The following is an 18,525-nucleotide window of genomic DNA, read 5'->3' on the forward strand; positions in this document are numbered from 1 at the left end:
ATTGGCAAGTGCGGGGGAGTGGTACGGGGTACTATGGGGCGCCCTTCTTCAGGGACAAAACGACCAAAAGGGTACATTTTCTCACTAAAAGTCCAATATAATCTTGGGAGAAAAAGGCTACTAGCAGTCCGACCTGCCGGAGGGTGCTTCTTTCCTGTGTCCGTATAGAGCCTCACAGGCAGACTCCTATTGTTCAGAGAGACCAAAAAAAAAGGTAAAAGATAAAAACTTCTCGCGTTGGGGTCGCACTTGACGCAACCCTTGTTGAAAGGAAACTCCACCTGGGCCCCCACCAACCGACCAATGTCTCTATCTTCGTTCTGAACAGAGCTTTACTGAAAGTTCCATGCTCTCAACGAGTTCAGTCCAGTGTTCTACCAATCCTCAGGTCTTTTGCCGAGGCCTCCGGCTTCACTCGCCAAGGCTAGACCTGGGATTCCCTATTTCCGGGGCCACAGGTGATATCGATCCCGACCAGGGGTTTCAGGATTCACAAACAAAACGGGCACAGTGGGGTCAGACGAGGAGCTGGGCTCCCGACCAGATGCCTCGCTTTTAGCAGTTGGGCGGCCACAAAAAGGTGTTTCCAGGCTCACAGCACTCTCCCCTCGCCCGTGAACCTCTCTGCGGGTGTCCAGGGAAAGTGGTTCTCTAGTGCTGGATTCGCCCTGAGTTGGCAGGCCTTCCTCCTGGTCAAGCTGCTCCCTGGGCAACGGGAGGGGAACTCGCTTAAGATGGGAGATATGGATCCAGTGCTGCTTCCCCTCGACTTTCACCGCCGTTCGCGTAGCCAGGAGCACCTGGTACGGTCGGGACCAGCGCGGATCCAAACTCGATTTCCGTTGGTAGTTTCGAACCAAGACCCACTGTCCAGGTTCCACGCTGTGTCCAGGACCCTCCGGCAGGGGCTGCAGTATGGCAGATATCTGTTGATGAATGGAATGGAGATCTTTAGTCAAAGCATACAAATAATCAGTCAACATAGGATGGTCGATGTCCCTGAAGGATTTGGGCCGGGGTACTCCCCACACGTTGGCAGGTCTGCCAAAAATTACTTCATAAGGGGAAATACCTCTCTGAGAATGGGGAGTAGTTCCCGCGGACAACAGGGCCAGGGGCAGGAGATCAGGCCATTTTAATCCCGTTGTGTCCTGAAGTTCAGCCAGTTTCAATTTCAGAATCCCATTATATTTCTCAACCAGACCCGCTGACTGAGGATGTCGGGCTGCGTGAAACTTCTGCTGGATGGACAGACCCTTGCATACATACTTAACTAAGTCAGCATTAAAATGTGTCCCGTTGTCACTCCAAATCACCCGTGGCAACCCATATCGAGGGAAAAACTCTTTTACCAGAGCTTTCGCGGTTGCCAGGGCAGTATTTTCCTTTGTGGGATACGCCTCCACCCATTTACTAAAATTACAAATCACCACCAGCACGTATTTCAGATTGTTAACTCGCTCTAGCTGTATGTAATCCATTTGGAGTACTTCAAAAGGCAGGGTGGGAGGCGCAAAATTACCCGCCAAGACAGGAATGCTAACCCCGGGATTATGCTGGAGACAAATCATGCAATGCTGAACCAAGTTCCTAGCTGTCTTATGGATATTAACATTATACCAGACAGGATCCAATGTGGCACAGATGCCCTGAACCCCTACATGTGAAGGTCAGTGTGCCATAGTTACTACCGCATTTACAAATGCGTTCGGCAGTAACCATCTACACCTCTCTGACAAGTCAGTCCAACATCCATTCTCATCAAGCCTCCCCACCTGTTCTTGCCAGTATGTCAGTTCTTCCGGGGTCACCTCCTTTTGTAGCTCTCTCACACTGTCTATGGTGTTGTTAAAAACCCCTGCTTCTATCATTCTTGTCACTACAAACATGGAAGTGGTGTCAGACTGGGCTGTTTCTTTGGCGATTCTATCCGCAAAGAAATTTCCCCTCCCTACATCATCAACTATAACCTTGTGTGCACTGCATTTGACTATGGCCAAGGTTTTAGGCAATGTTAATGCAGCCAGTAGTCGGTCCACTAATGGTCCATTCTTTATCTTTTCGCCATGAGATGTCAAGAATCCTCTTTCCGCCCATAACCTCCCGAAGCTATGTGCTACACCGAACGCATACTGGCTATCGGTGTAGACATTTAGCCTTAAACCTTTCCCCAACTCGCAGGCCCTGAATAATGCAATCAATTCGGCCGCCTGGGCCGACCGGTATGGTATCTTTGCTGCCTCGACTACCGTTTGCAGGGTAGTGATCGCATAAGCCGCAGCTGTCGTGCCATCCGGTAATCTAAAACAAGACCCATCAACATACAATTCTCCTTGGGCATCAGATAGTGGGGTGTCAGTTAGATCTATCCGTCCCTTGGTCTCTTCTTCAGTTCGAAAGATACAATCATGCATGTCTTGTCCACCATCTCCCGAAGGGAGGGGTAACAACGTGGCAGGGTTCAAATTAACACATCGTTTGATCGTTATATGAGGTGCAAACAGGGTCAATTCGTACCCTGTAAGACGCGCACTAGTTAAGTGCTGCGTCTGCGTCCTGTTTAATAATACGTCCACAGCATGAGGCACCATCACTGTCAGATCCGTATTCAGGACTAGCCCTTCCGATTGTCTGATTGCTACAGCCACTGCCGCTGCAGCCCTCAGACAACTGGGAAGTGCTCTGGCGACATTGTCCAAAACCGCCAAGAAATATGCACAAGGCCTTTGCTTACCACCAAAGTCCTGTGTCAACACTGAAAGAGAACAACCGTCCACCTCATGCACGTAGAGCACAAAAGGTTTCCGGTAGTCAGGGGTGCCAAGCACAGGAGCAGAGCAAAGAGCAGTTTTCAGAGCGGAAAAGGCAGCCTGGCCTTCATCAGTCCAAGGTAAAGGTTCATGCACATCCTTCGTAGTTAGATACAGGAAAGGTTTAGTCAAGAGAGAATAGTTAGCAATCCATTGGCGACAGTAGGAGGTTATACCAAGCAAAGCGCGGACATCACGTTGCGTGCGAGGAACAGGCATGTTAGTTATGGTTGCGATGCGCTCAGAAGTCAACAGTCTTTCCTCCTTCGACAGGAGATGACCGAGATAGGTCACCTCCGGTCGACAATATTGAAATTTAGAGAGCGACACCTTGTTACCATGAGTGGCCAAATGCCGTAGCAGGGTAACCGTGGCATCGCGGCAACCATGTTCTGTATCAGAGGCCACAAGGAGGTCGTCAACATACTGCAATAGGACATTACCTGGCGGCAATTGTAAAGAATCCAATACTCTTTTTAGGGCTTGGCTGTAGATACTAGGGCTTTCGGTATACCCCTGGGGGACGCGACAGAATCTAAAGCTGCGGCCCCCCAATGAGAAACCGAACAAATGTCTGCTATCTGGATGTATGGGAATACTAAAGAAGGCATTCTTCAAATCAATCACCGAGAAAAATGTTGCAGTGGGAGGAATCATGGTCAGAATGGAATTAATGTCTGGTACCACCGGATATTGGGGTACCACAATCTTGTTAATCTCTCGAAAATCAATCACAAATCGGTAGGTATCAGCATAATCAGGGGACTGGGGTACGGGGGCTCGTTTAAGAATCGGAAGAATTGGGCTGTTGCAGATATTGGAAGTTGTTTCCTCCACCACCCCTGTTCTAATCAAATCAGAAATAATGGCCAGTAAAGCGCGCTCTCCCGCAGGGGCTATTTTGTACTGTGGGATCCTCGGCAATTTGGCATTCTGTTTCAGGGTGATGGACACCGGGGGAATTTGTAGGAACCCTACGTCAGTGTCCCCCAGGGCCCAAAGATCCCTCGGGAGTTTTGCGAGCTCAGGGGGTAGGGAGTCCGTTTTTGAAAAACATTGGGTGGAGGGGATAGAGGTATTCCGAATGGTCAGAAAAACTCCATCGGGGGAGCAAAAGATGCGGGCATGCAATCTTTTTAATATATCCATACCCAGGAGATTTTCCCCACACTGGGAGGTGAGGAGGAAAGGCGATTCTACCGTAACCGGTCCCAGAGTAAGGGAAAGTGGCTTAGAAATGGGGCTCACCACCGGAGTTCCAGAGAACCCCACGGACACATTAGTCTGGCCAGACAGAGCGGCCCCCGGGACCAGGGCACGTGAAACAGAACTGTTCATAGCCCCTGTGTCAACCAAAAACTTACCTGATGAATCCAACAATCGTGCATGGACATAAGGTCCAGCTTGATCTATCGGGATTGACACATGCCCCTTACTCTGCCCTTGGCTGTACTATGCTTGAGTATACCCGGTGTCTTCGTCCGTTACACGTCCGTCATTGTAGTACTGTCTACCTTGGCTTTGGTCGAAATAATTCTGACTGTTCTCACCTCGGGCTGCCTGTTCTTGTCTCGTGTATCCACCTCGATGCCCACTCATCCTTCCCCGTCCACGACCCCTTGAAGCAGTATTCTGTTCATACAGCAACGGGCACTGTGCTCTCCAATGCCCCTCCTCTTTACAAAAAGCACATTGATTTATGCCTAGATCTGTTCGCCCAGCTGTTTGCGTCGGTCCCGCCCCTCTTGGAGCGAAATTCTGCAACCCTCGTCCTCTTCCTCTACCCCTCTCCACTTGCTGCAGTAACACTCGTGTTTTCAACTCTTTCGACTTTCTTTCTGTCTTATCCTTGCTCTCATTCTCCCGATGCTCATAATACTGAGCCATGCTTAGTATCGTGGAGGGTGTGGTGGTCGTCCAGGTACTCTCAGCTGCCTGTAACCGGGCCGATACCTCAGGTAGCAAATTGGTTACAAATCTATTAACAAATAAACGTACACCCCCCTCCGTTGCCAAGTCCTGTCCGCTGAAGTCAATGAACACTCCCTCAAACCTCGTGAAAAAATCAGATACACTCTCGTCCTTCTTTTGCTTACAGGCCATCAGCTTGTCCCAATCTACTTTCCTGGGTGGGATCAACGAATGCATATAAGTTATTATTTTCTCAGGCAAGGTCAGTATCTCAGGTCGGGGCTTGTTCCCTGGTTTACGATCTCTATCCCAGTTTCTCAGTTGATCCCATGTCCCACCAAATTCCGTAACATGGTCCTGGTCATGTACCTGGCGCCAAATGTCCACCGGTACTAATAAGGCAAAGAATAATTCAATATCTGCCAACGTCATTACTGCTGACGAGGCGGCCTCGGTCAGTTCCTTGTAATATGCGGTGGGGTTTTTTCTAGGATCTGGCAACTGGCTTTTTAGGGAAAGTACCTCACTCCGCTTCCAGGGGTATAGACCCATTGTTCCTGGAACCGGGCGTCTATTCCCGGGCGGGTAACGACACCGTGGGCATCCACTACTGCGGCAACTTCTGGATGGAAGATAGGGTGCACTTCTCGCATAGGGAACTGGGAGAATCCGGCGGGAGTGACAGACTGCAAACGAGTTCTATAAGAGACCAAAGTCTGCACCTTCCCATACACCTCTTCCGGTGTCAACTGAGATTTGTGGACCTGATCAAGAATATCATATAATATAGCCGGAGCCTTCCCTTCCTGGTGTACCTGTTCCCACACAGAAATAAGACGGTTGGCCATATGCTCCAGGGCATGCTGTTGCATCACCGGTTCATAGTCTCTCATGGTACTCCAAATATCAGCAAGAGTATAAATGGGATGTCGCATCCACTGGGAGGCTTGTGTAGCAATAGTTTCCCTTTCTTCCGTTTCCAAGGCCGAACGAGTGAACAACTTCCTACCCTCTGTTAGACTGGCCGGACGTATTGGAGTAGTCACAGCTGTTACCGGCGTGGTACTGGCGGAGGAGGAGGGCAGAACAGAAGGGGAAGGCAGTGACCCCGGCAACAGCTGAGGGGTCCCGGCTGCAGCTGCCGTCAATAAATTAGGCAGCATGGCCATAACTTCAGACACAGATGTCGGTAACCGGGAGAGGTTCGGCAGGGAGGGAGGGGTAGTAGTGGCCGGGGGAGCCGAAGCCGAGGCCCCCAGGGACATATTTGGGGCCGGGGCCGAGGCCCCTGATACCTCCGGATATATCCTCTGCGGCACATAAGGGGGTGGTGGCCTGGTGTCCAATAAATCCTCTATTTCATCTTCTGCATTCGGGCGGGTCACATAACTCTTATCAACCTTTAATCTAAATTCGCGATTCATGCAATCCAATCCCTTTTCTACTCTTTCTCGGTCATAGGCCATAGCTTTCTGAGTAACATTCTGTCCTGCCTTGGCTCTGGCTACTTTATCTTCCCTTATTCGCCGTTGCTTGGCCTCCTTCTGCCATGCAATTAGAGCATCAAACATGGCCTGCCTACTTCGCCTAGAAAACAGCTGTTCCTGTAGGAACGCAATTTTCTTCTCATCAAACGAACCCGTTTTGGGCCATCGTAACTCCTCATTGCCCTTGGTATACTTATGCCACAGAGTGCAGAACAACAACGGAGAGATCCCATGTTTGACATACATAAAATGGCTAGGACTGCCCTCCGGCGGGGCGGGTTGGCTCTCAGCTAGTCTGGAGTCACTTGTTCGACAGCAGCAGCCAAAACAATTAAATTTACTAAAACAGGACATTTTGGTTAGTTTTCAGACATGTATACACAAACAACAATCAACACGAATCATACACAACATACAATCAGTATCAGAGAACCAAGCCCGTCGACTCTGGTTCACAGTCCAAACACCAAACTGCACGTGGGATTCCGGCCACCCTCCTGGCTCACCACTAAGACCAGCCCCCAACGAGGACTTGCCCCGTCAGGAGTATGCCCTGTGGCTACCCAGTCTAGGTCGCGGGTCCTTCCACGTGCAATCCGTTTATAATCCTTCGGCGCGCCGTTTTTACTCAAATCAAATACAACCTGTACGTACTTCGAGTCAAACCACGGTAATGCTAACCCGATCAAGCAAGACACCACCCTCTGGTGCGTGCCTTCAAATCAATGCACCGCTGTCCAGCGCGAGCTTCAAACAAATGCAATCCATGTTCAAAATCAAAAATGCATCGTTCTCAACGAATGCTCTCAAATCAATCAAATAGCACACCGTCTTCAACGCGTGCCTTAACCAATAATGCACCGTTTATAACGCGTGCTTCAAATCAAATCAATACTCATCGGGTGCACCCAGATACGAATGTTCATTCTCCGCTGCCAACTCCTCCCGACCAAATCAGTCCAGTTTCTGGGTTAAGCCCGTAGGACCCCGGCGAAGGGTAACTAGCAGCAGAGGACGTACCGAAAAGTCGCGCAGGGTGGGAGAAATCCTCAGGCTCCTCTCCCGCCAACCGGTCAGGACGCCCCCAATCCCACCACCCGAATACGGGGGGGGAAGACCCTTTCACGGGGTCCCTTCGTGGTCGCCAACTGTTGAGTCCAAATAATTATTCCAAGGGCCACACTTACCACTGGCCCGCAATATTATGCAAAATAAGGAGCAGTTGGCAACGTGGAAGGTTCAAACATTTATTAGCCACCACAGAACTCTATATAGAGGAGCCTCGTCGATCCTCACCCATCAGGTGCGCCGAGGAAGACTGCTGGCTCCTTGATAGTAACACACTTTTATACATTATCAGTACAGCATACAAAACCTTATATGTGGAAAAGTACCAGTTAGTCCTGGCGCCCCTAATGAGCTCATGCCTATTTCTAGTTTCGGTTACACATACAAAGGGTTACTATCTTTACAGAGAAGGTCGAAAGGGTGACTCCCTTCTCATCCCAGGTCTAGAGGAATTTGCCTGATACTCCCTTTTAGCAGATGTGACCTTGCTTCTCAGCAACTCAGCCTGTCTCCTAATTAAATGCAAGGAAAGGGGGAAAGCAGAGGGTGTGCGGAAAAGACCACGTGATTCCCAAGTGAGAGAGAGCCGCAATCCAAGATGGAGGCGGTTCAGTTTCTCGGCCCTTTTTGTCGTCCTAAACATAATCGGGGATTTCGAACCGTTTAATACACCATAACTAGTCAAACTATCATTAGATATACTGCGCTAATCATATCGTAGTGCCTTGAATACCTCAGGTAGTCCTCAGTTCAGACTCGTACCTGTTGCATAAATGGTGTGAATTTTTTCAGTAGTTCCTGAGAAAATTAGGGTAAAAAAGTTAGTGATATCTATGGCTGGGGCGGATCCGCGCACCCTACCCGCACCGTAAGTGCATCCTCACCGAACTGAGAGCGCACCCTCCCGATCGCGCGCTGAATGCTAATTGGCTGTCGAGTGTCTGTCTACATTCGAAACCAGGAACTGTTGGCGCCCATTTTCTGCCTCGGTAGAAGCGAGGCTGAAGAAGCAAGGGGAATAAGTGTGTAAAACATATAAAGGGGGCAGAGTGGAAATACTCTGACCCTCTAGAGGTGCTTAGGGGGTCCCAGAAGGACCCCCTGGGGCCCCCTTTAGGCACATCCTAACGCGTTGGGTGCACCGATTCTCTCGCGTTGGGTGTGCGGATCCAAGGAGAAAAAAAGTGAAATTTTTGGGAGATAAAGATCAAGCTTAAGTGTTTTGTTCTTGAGTGGCTCTAAAAAGAGCTGTTGTTTTCATTGAGAGTTTTTGGTACTTCTAAGTAATTACCTATACAGAGTCTAAAGTTGTTGAGGAAGACTGTTTCCTTCATCAGTAAAATGTACTCCATCTCTCCTATACATCTCTTGCATATGAAAGCGCAGATTTTTTATTGTAAATGGACCCCATTCTATAGTCTCGGAGAAAAGCAGAAACATATTTATTCACATGTTTCCTAGCTTTCTCAATTTGTGGACAAAAATGATGGGACCAGTTCCATTTCTGCCTTTGGCATATGTTAGAATACACAAAGACAGTTTTGGGGAAAAGTGAAATCAGTTCTGCAAAGTTGTCCTTCATAAGGATTTCCGGACCTACCCCATCCAAAGTGCCTAAGTCATTGCCACCACAGTGCACTATTATGAGGTCAGGGTGTTGGATATGCATAAAGGATTTCACCAATGGCATCAATTGGTGCCACTTTAACCCTGTCTGTCCAATCCATTTAATGTCTACATTCGGCAAACCTAGATCTTTGTGAATGCCTTTGTTTTCTGCATACCTTTGGCTCCAGAAAATATAGCTGTGTCCCACAATCCACACTCTAAGGGCCCGATTCACAGAATTAACTTAAGACAAAATCCTAAACGTACTACTTTTGGTATTCACACAATGCACTTACTACTTTTGGTATTCACAGAATGCACTTACTACTTTTGGTATTCACAGAATGGATTTACGACTACTAACTTTACGTCCGCACTTGGGCCGGAAATTCAGGCCCGGAGGAGGAGCTTCCGGCCTGGAGGTGGAGCTTCTGGGCCAGATGCGGGGCTTCCGGCCCGGAGGCGGAGATTTCGGCCATGGCAAAATCTCCGCCACCGGACAAGAAATCATTGGTTGTTTGACAACCTTCTACACTGAAAGGTAGGGTGTATATTTCTGTTTTTTAAACGCATGATTCTTATTGGTTAACAAAAACTGATTGTGAGGAACATTATATATGATAAGCTGATATGTTGAAAAGTCAAGCACACTTGATGTCTTGATTAGCAACATTGTGTGCTGAACTTGTGACATGTGTGCTCAGTACAGTGTTCCATGATCTGTTTCTATGGTAACGGGCAGATTGGGGGAAGGGTTCAAACTTATGTCATTTGGAAAGGGTTGAAATGTTTAACCAATAGAAATGTGTGTTTGCTTTTGAATTTATGTGGGAAGGAATGTAATTTGATGTTTACATGTATATGTGTGGGAAATGAGAGGGAAATTTTGCCATTCTTTGGTTCTGCTGTGAGGTGCACAGTGCAGAGATTCTGTATAAGAAAATCTAGTGTGTGACTGATATCTGATGTGTGACTGATATACTTCTTAATCTACAAAACAACTTGAAAGGTGAGTTATTTAATTGTGAGGGGATGTATGTAGACTATTTTGATTTTAATCAGACTAATGTATTTCTCCTGCTAAAGTGTAGGGAGTACTTTTTTTCTCTACAATCTTATTGACAGAAACCATTCTGTGATAAGCATTTGTGTTTTTCATGTGTTTGCAGACAGATAACTGTGCTGTTTTTATATTTTGGTAGAATTAGAATTTGTGAAATGAGTTATGTTTCTACACTAAAATTTAGTACTCCTTCTAGATGAAGAAATGTGTTTTGGTATAGTGCAAGGGATAGTGTTGTTTGTCTAGAATAACACAGTGAGTCTGTGTGCATTTGGGAACCACTGTGAGAGAAGCATTTGGTAACATCGTTTATTTGCTAACAGATAACTGTTTTAAAACCTGTCTTGTTGTAAAGTTTTAGTAGCATTCGAAGGCAGTTTTTGCTTATGCTTTGATTAAATGAGTCAGGCTTTGACACAAAAGTGCAGTCCTGAAATATGTAGATTGTGTGCAGTTCCCTTACCACTTCCACTGTAGTGAATGAGTTTTGGTAAACTCCTAGGGATAGTGGTGCTTGTCTAGAATCACACTGTGAGTCTGTGTGCATTTGGGAACCACTGTGAGAGAAGTATTTGGTAACATTGTTTATTTTCTGACAGATAACTCTTTTAAAATCTGTCATGTTGTCAAGTTTTAGTAGCATTAGAAGCCAGTCTTTGCTTATGCGTTGATTAAATGAGTTAGGCTTTGACACAAAAGTGCAGTCCTGAAATATGTAGATTGTGTGCAGTTCCCTTACCACTTCCACAGTAGTGAATGAGTTTTGGTAAACTCCTAGGGATAGTGGTTGTTGCCTAGAATCACACTGTGAGTCTGTGTGCTTTTGGGAACCACTGTGAGAGAAGCATTTGGTAACATCGTGTATTTGCAGACAAATAACTGTTTTAAAACCTGTCATGTTGTCAAGTTTTAGTAGCATTAGAAGCCAGTCTTTGCTTATGCATTGATAAAATGAGTCATGCTTTGACACTAATGTGCTGTACTTTAATATGTAGATTGTGTGTAGTCTCCTTACCCCTTGCACAGTAGTGAATGAGTTTTGGTAAGCTGCTAGGGATAGTGTTGCTTGTCTATAATCACAATGTGAGTCTGTGTGCATTTGGGAACCACTGTGAGAGAAGCATTTGATAACATCGTGTATTTGCTGAGAGATAACTGTTTAAAAAACCTGTCTTGTTGTCAAGTTTTAGTAGCATTAGAACGCAGTTTTTGCTTATGGTTTGATTAAATGAGTCAGGCTTTGACACAAAAGTGCAGTCCTGAAATGTGTAGATTGTGTGCAGTTCCCTTACCACTTCCACTGCAGTGAATGAGTTTTGGTAAACTCCTAGGGATAGTGGTGCTTGTCTAGAATCACACTGTGTGTCTGTGTGCATTTGGGAACCACTGTGATAGAAGCATTTGGTAACATTGTGTATTTGCTGACAGATAACTCTTTTAAAACCTGTCATGTTGTCAAGTTTTAGTAGCATTAGAAGCCAGTCTTTGCTTATGCGTTTATTAAATGAGTTAGGCTTTGACACAAAAGTGCAGTCCTGAAATATGTAGATTGTGTGCAGTTCCCTTACCACTTCCACAGTAGTGAATGAGTTTTGGTAAACTCCTAGGGATAGTGGTTGTTGTCTAGAATCACACTGTGAGTCTGTGTGCATTTGGGAACCACTGTAAGAGAAGCATTTGGTAACATAGTGTATTTGCTGACAGATAACTGTTTTAAAACCTGTCATGTTGTCAAGTTTTAGTAGCATTAGAAGCCAGTCTTTGCTTATGCATTGATAACATGAGTCATGCTTTGACACTAATGTGCTGTACCATGTACTATTCTCTTCACTGTGCCAGAACTGAAAATTTAAAAGTTTTACCCAGGCACTGTCCTAGCAGTTGACTGATGATTTAGTCAGTTTCCAAGTACTCATGTTGTGAACCATACATTACCACATAGACTGCTTCAAATGTCTATGCAGTATGCATGCAGTCTTCTAACATACTATACACTTGTCTTTCACACCTTCAATTCCCTAGTCAGTATCCATACAGTCCAGAAAACATCCTGTCACTCCCTTTGCACTCCTCTAGTGACCCATTCAGTACCAAGTACTAATCCATTCACTGTGCCAAAAGCCAACAACTTATAAATTCACCCAGGCACTCTCCTTGCTGTACTCTAATCATTCAGTCAGTACCCAAGTACTCATGCAGTGAGCCAGTCCTTAGCACATGGACTGCTTCAAACGCCTATCCACTATGTATGCAGTCCTCTTAACCACCTACACAGTTGTCTTTCACACCTTCAATTCCCCAGTCAGTATTCATACACTTCTAGCAAACACCCTGTTACTCACCCAGTGTGTCTCCTTATAGTACTGTAATCATTCAGTCAGTTAGCATGTAGTCTTTTAGTGAGGTAGGCTTCAGGGCATGAACTGCTTCAAAGTAGTATGCACTATGCATGTAGTGTTTTAACCATTGTCACACTTGTGGTTCAGGGCTATAGTTTCTTAGTCAGTTTTTATATAACATGTGTTTGTACACTAATGGAATAGTATACATTTGAAAGTTATTAATATACATTTATTTGTGATTCTTTTTTACAGATACTGTTTTTCAACGTTAAAATAGGGAAATCATGGCAGAAAAAAAAGAAAAGAAACTCAGAAAGGCGCAGGAGCAGGAGTGTTTCTCATCCGTTTGCACTCTTCTCGTGCAAGATTGTTCGGATGAAGGGTCCTTGGGTGCTTCATCATACTTGCCGTGCCGCACGAGTATTTCTTGTTAGGATCCCCTCGCGACAGCACTCTTTTGCACATCTTGCACGTGACCAGTGTGGCATTGGTCTTTGTTTGCCCCTCGGGAAAAAAAAACATTTTCCACACCACTGAAGAAAAACGTTGTGGGCGTGGTGCCTCCTCCAAAAATTCATCCTCAGATGAATGAGGAGATGCAGGTGATGCCTGCTGCCCAGAAGTCATTTTTAGTTGAAAAAAGTTAGAGCTAAGTGTAAACTTAGTCTAAAAAATCTTCTTCTCTGCAAAGAGATGCTCCTCCAAAGAAGGTGAAAAAAGAATGATTGAATTGGGTGGGGTCTTTCAATAGTTAGAACAGGAAGTGTAATGAACCAATCAAATCTCTTTTTTTGCAGGTCACATGGGATCCGCGCACCCTGCGCTAACGCATCATGCACCAAGCACGCATCCGCAAAATTGAATTAAAAAAAAAAATAGGATTACATGTAAAAATATATTATTTTTAAGACTAGTTTAGAGTTTGTCTTCAATTAATATTCACATGAACTACATATATATGTTTTTTTAAATGTTAAATATTTTGCGGGATCCGTGCACCTACTGCGTCACGTACATCGAACGTGTCGCGTATAGGCTGGGAGTCGCGTACCGGTCATATTGCGATCGCGCACTAAACACGTACCCAACGCATACCATGCGTGGATGCTAACGCGTAGGGATCGAGAAAGGTGCGCATAGGGTGCGCGGATCCAAAAACATGGAAAAAAAATATATAAAATAAAGTTTTGAACATATAGTTAAAAAAATATTTTTAAAAATATAAAAAAATATGTTTGAAAAACCCAACAAAAACAAATAATATTTTTTAATTTTTAAAAGAATTAATTTAAAAAATGGTGATAAAAATGTTTTTTTTTAAAAACATAATTAATGAAATTGACACACTGAATTTGAAAAATATAGAAATCCAATGAAAATCATTAAACATGATATCTTTAGAGATAAGTTATAGATAGGAATTAGCATTTAAAAAACCTTTGAAAATCACTGAAAAAAACATAGGTTTCATGCACGTTATAGTTAGGAATTGGCATTTAAAAAACCTTTGAAATTCACTGAAAAAACCAAAGGTTTCAGGGGCGTTATAGTTAGGAATTGGCATTTAAAAAACCTTAGAAATTCACTGAAAAAAACATAGGTTTCAGGGGCGTTATAGTTAGCTGGACATTTCCCTCGTACAAAACCCAAGAAATTCCCCTGTTATAGTTAGTTCAGCTAACTATAACTCGCGCCCCCGCAATGCACTGCTGACGACGTCACATATTACATCACTCATGACATGGTCAGTGACATCACTCATGACATCACTGATGACATCTCAAATGACATCACTCATGACATCACTCATGACGTCATCCATGTGATAAATTAGTGCATCTTCTCACACCCTAATATAACCTTTGATACAACAACTCAAAATTTCAGACGGACATTTTGAAAACCATAGATACTCCAATACCAATAACTACATACCTACTCATTGACTCTTAGGTCTACATACATCTCCACTCACTCACCTGTACAGTCACTCATACTTACAGTCACTCCGTACAAGACTATCATATGCATTTATACACCTAAATAGACACTCACACATCGCCAATCATCCATTGAGGTACTGACTCACCTAGTCAGTCATGCAAATACAATTTACTCACCTATACAGTTAAACACACTCAAGTTCATTTACTCATAAAAATACTAACAAATTCTGACGCTCTTATACAATTACTAATACAAGCACACACTCATCCATACAGCCACTCCCGCAATCACACACTCTCACATATAGATAGTTATATACTCTTACACACATATACACTGCGTTTCACATATGTAGTTACTGACACATGTACAACTGAGATGTACATTCAATCACTAACACACCCATACATACACTAACCCAACAATTCAGTCCATCACAGTTGCACTCTTAAAACCATGCACCCATAGAATCACCCACTCACATATCTATGCACAGAGTCACACACACCCTACCCACACAAACACTCAGGCACCCATACAGATACTCAGACAACCAATCAATAACCCATATCGACACTCATATAGCTATTCACAAAACCATGCAGCCTCTTATACACCAACACACAGACACATACAGACATTCACACAGTTTAGTCACTAGTCTGCAGTTAGATACATTTAATGACACACTTATAGAGTCAGTTAACCACCTAGAAAATCATCCATTCACACACTTGTACACCCACTCATTCTTCAACAGGCTTTTCCCTATATATATTAAACATATTAAAACTGTACAGAAACACATACTCACTGGATGATGTCATCAGTGATGTCATTTGAGATGTCATTAGTGATGTCACTGACCATGTCATGAGTGATGTAATATGTGACGTCATCAGCAGTGCATTGCGGGGGCGCGAGTTATAGTTAGCTGAACTAACTATAACAGGGGAATTTCTAGGGTTTTGTACGAGGGAAATGTCCAGCTAACTATAACGCCCCTGAAACCTATGGTTTTTTCAGTGAATATATATGTATATATATATATATCACAACACCACTTCCTGTACCTCCTTTCGGCGAACACGGAAGACAACGTCCCACACGGAAGTTCACAATCACAGGTAAATTTTATTCCTTCATTGAATCACTCCTCACGATGCGTTTCGGGCATCAAGTGCCCTTGATCACATCAAGGCCCCACCCACATATATATATATATATATATACATATATATATATATATGAGGGTGGGGATATACATATATATATATATATATATGAGGGTGGGGCCGCTTGTCCTTCCCAGGCTCCGAAGACAACCTTCTCCCCGGGTCCAAATAGAAGAAAGGACCGCAGCTGCCCTGGGCCGGCTCCTGCTATGTCCCAGAGTGCCCACCCCATAACATAGCTGTTTGCTGTGGTTCAGCGGTAGCTTTGAAAATGCCCTTGCTTGCTGGAAGCGGAACAGAATTGCTTTTAGACAGAGGGAGTTGCATGTTTAGTAGTCCCCTATGTCTAAAAGCAAGGAGGCGGGCAGCTGGCAAGGACTGTGGGGCCATTCGGAACCATGTGGTTCCAGTGGGGGCACCCAGAAGACTTTGCCGGGCCCTGGGAGATGGAGTCCCCGGAAACAAAATAGGCCCATTGAGGTGGGCTGCATGGCCCCCCACCACCATTTCAAAAAGGCCGAGCCCTGGGGATGGGGTCCCTGGAGCCAAAATCGAGCCAGGTAGGGGGCTGTATGGCCCCCCTCCTGTAAAAGTTTTTTTTAAAATGTAAAAGGTTGGGCCCCGGGGATGGGGTCTCCAGAGCCAGAAGCAGCCCAGGGAAGGGGGCTGCACAGCCCCCCTCCTGTGAAAGTTTAAAAAGAGGTCAGGCCACAGGGATGGGGCTCGCGGTGCCTAAATCAGCACAGGGAGCGGAGCCGTGCAGCCCCCTTCCCTATTCAGAGGCCACACCCTCTTTCTCAACCACTCTCTAAATGCTCCACCTAGCGCACTACTAAATGGGGGATGAAGTCCCCTTGGATGCCGAGGATCCTTGTGGGCCAACAAGCACTTCTGTTACCTCCAATAAGTCCCAAACAGCAGGATTGCTGAGATCTGGATGGAGGCCCTGCCCCCTTTTCCCACCAATCTGCAAACACGCCTCCTGGTGCACTACTAGTCGGGGATAAAAACCCTTTGGATGCTGACGGTCTTTGGGGGCCAAGAACCCCTCCTGTTACTTCCAGTAAGTCCCACACAGTGTGATTGCTGAGAGCTGGTTGGAGGCCTGCCCTCTTTCTCCACCACTCTACAAATGTACCTCCTGGTGAAGTAATGGTTGGGTGATTAAGTCCACTTGGCTGCTGAGGGTCCTTGGTGCCAAGAAGTCCTCCTGTTACCTCCAATAAGTGCAACACAGCTGGATTCTTGAGAGCTGGTCGACATCCCCATCCCCTTTCTCCATCATTCTGCAAACATGAGTAATAGTTAAAAAAACATTGAAATTAATTGAAAAAACACAGGTAACAGGGATGTTATAGTTAGGAAATAGGATATGAAAAAACCTTAAAAATTCACAGAAAAAAACCTAAAAGTTACAGGACGTTATTGTGTGGCTCACATTTCACTTGTCCAAAACCAAAGAAATTCAGCAGATATAACTCACGCCCCCGCAATGCACCTCTTATGACCTAACATATTACATCACTCATGACATGGTCAGTGACATCACTGATGACATCACTGATGACATCTTAAATGACACCACTGAGGACATCATCTGCACAACCACTCACACACCCATTCATACACCCCTACCACCTCTTGTCGGTGGTGGCTGCAACGGGATGGTGGTAGGGAGGTGGGGCAGGGTGGTGAGGCGGAAGGATAATCGGATGACAGGGCGATGCTCCCCAGTGTTGCACACTCCGTGGGCAGCAGGCGCTTTGATATCTCTGCTTCACAGCATTGTAGCAGAGCACTCCCTCCCAGACTTATGCTCTTCCTCCTGCTGCACTCCTATAGAATCCACAAGAGGCTTCCACCCAGGCTCCTGGAGGGAGGGGGTGCTACTGACACACGCATATTCTAAGCAGCACAATGATGGGCTGCATGCACGGAAAGTAACCAGCCCATAAGGGAAATGATAACAGTGCCTTTCTGTCTCTGCACTTTGGGGTGCCTGAGGAACGGGTTACCGTAGCAGGGAATGCAATTGAAATTCACGTGTTTGGTTCCCACTTGGTGAATGAAATGCCGGTAATTCACATACGAGTGCCACTGCACGGAGAGGAGTGTGGATGTCTGGCATCACAGGTGTATTTCAAAGGGAGGTACCTACCAATGGCGGGATGTAGCCTACTGACCGCAACCATGCTAACCGTCCCTGGGGATGATCTTGAAAACCGAATAAGAGTGTGGATCACAGGAGATTGATGAGGTCACCTCACGAATTCGCGCCAAAGGTTGGGCCAACACCCTGGAGGTGGTTGCACTAAAAGGCTATTACGGGTCTAGGCTTGTAGAAGCAACATTACTTAACTGGCACCAGTTGTGGCTGCTCCTGGGAAGTAGGGGTGAGGTGGGGAGAGGGGGTTGTTTAAACAAAAGAGAAAATATCACTTACCTGCCGGCCATCTGGCTGGCCCCCGCCACCTCTCCTCAGTCCTCTCATTCATCCTCTCCTTCTGTGAACTGGAAGCACACAGGCTCTCAGACTCCCCTATCCAATCACGATGCTGCTGTCACTAGCATGACAGCAGCATTGTGATTGGTCTGAGCGCAATGGTTCAGCGCTCAGACAGGGAATGGGAGCCTGTTAATGTTCTCCACCCAGGCTGTGCTATACAGCCGGGTGAAGAACATACTAAGTGCGCATGACTGTTTGGCCGGCCCAATGCTGCCAGCCAAACCATCATGCGCACTTGAGTGCACGCACCTCTCCTCCCCCAGCTGGCTGTGACGACAGCCAAGCCATGCCCCACCCCGGCAACTGGCTTTTAGCACGGAAAAATAAAATGACAATAACATTGTGTTATTATTATTTTAGTTTTCCTTTTTTGCACTGCTGAAAATCAGTGGGGTTACGCTCCTCTGTCTTAGCGGAGGAGCCACCACTGCCTTTCATACACCCAACACCACTCAACCACTCATATATGCAATGACAGACCCAAAAAAACAGTTAACACACCTACTCCTTGATTCATAGAGACACTCACAGAAGAACTCGTCCATACAGTTACTAACACAACCACTAACTCACATATGTAAACACTGATGCATGTACTCACTAACTAA

The sequence above is a fragment of the Triturus cristatus genome, chromosome 8, assembly GCF_964204655.1.
Source record: "Triturus cristatus chromosome 8, aTriCri1.1, whole genome shotgun sequence".
Classification (NCBI taxonomy): domain Eukaryota; kingdom Metazoa; phylum Chordata; class Amphibia; order Caudata; family Salamandridae; genus Triturus; species Triturus cristatus.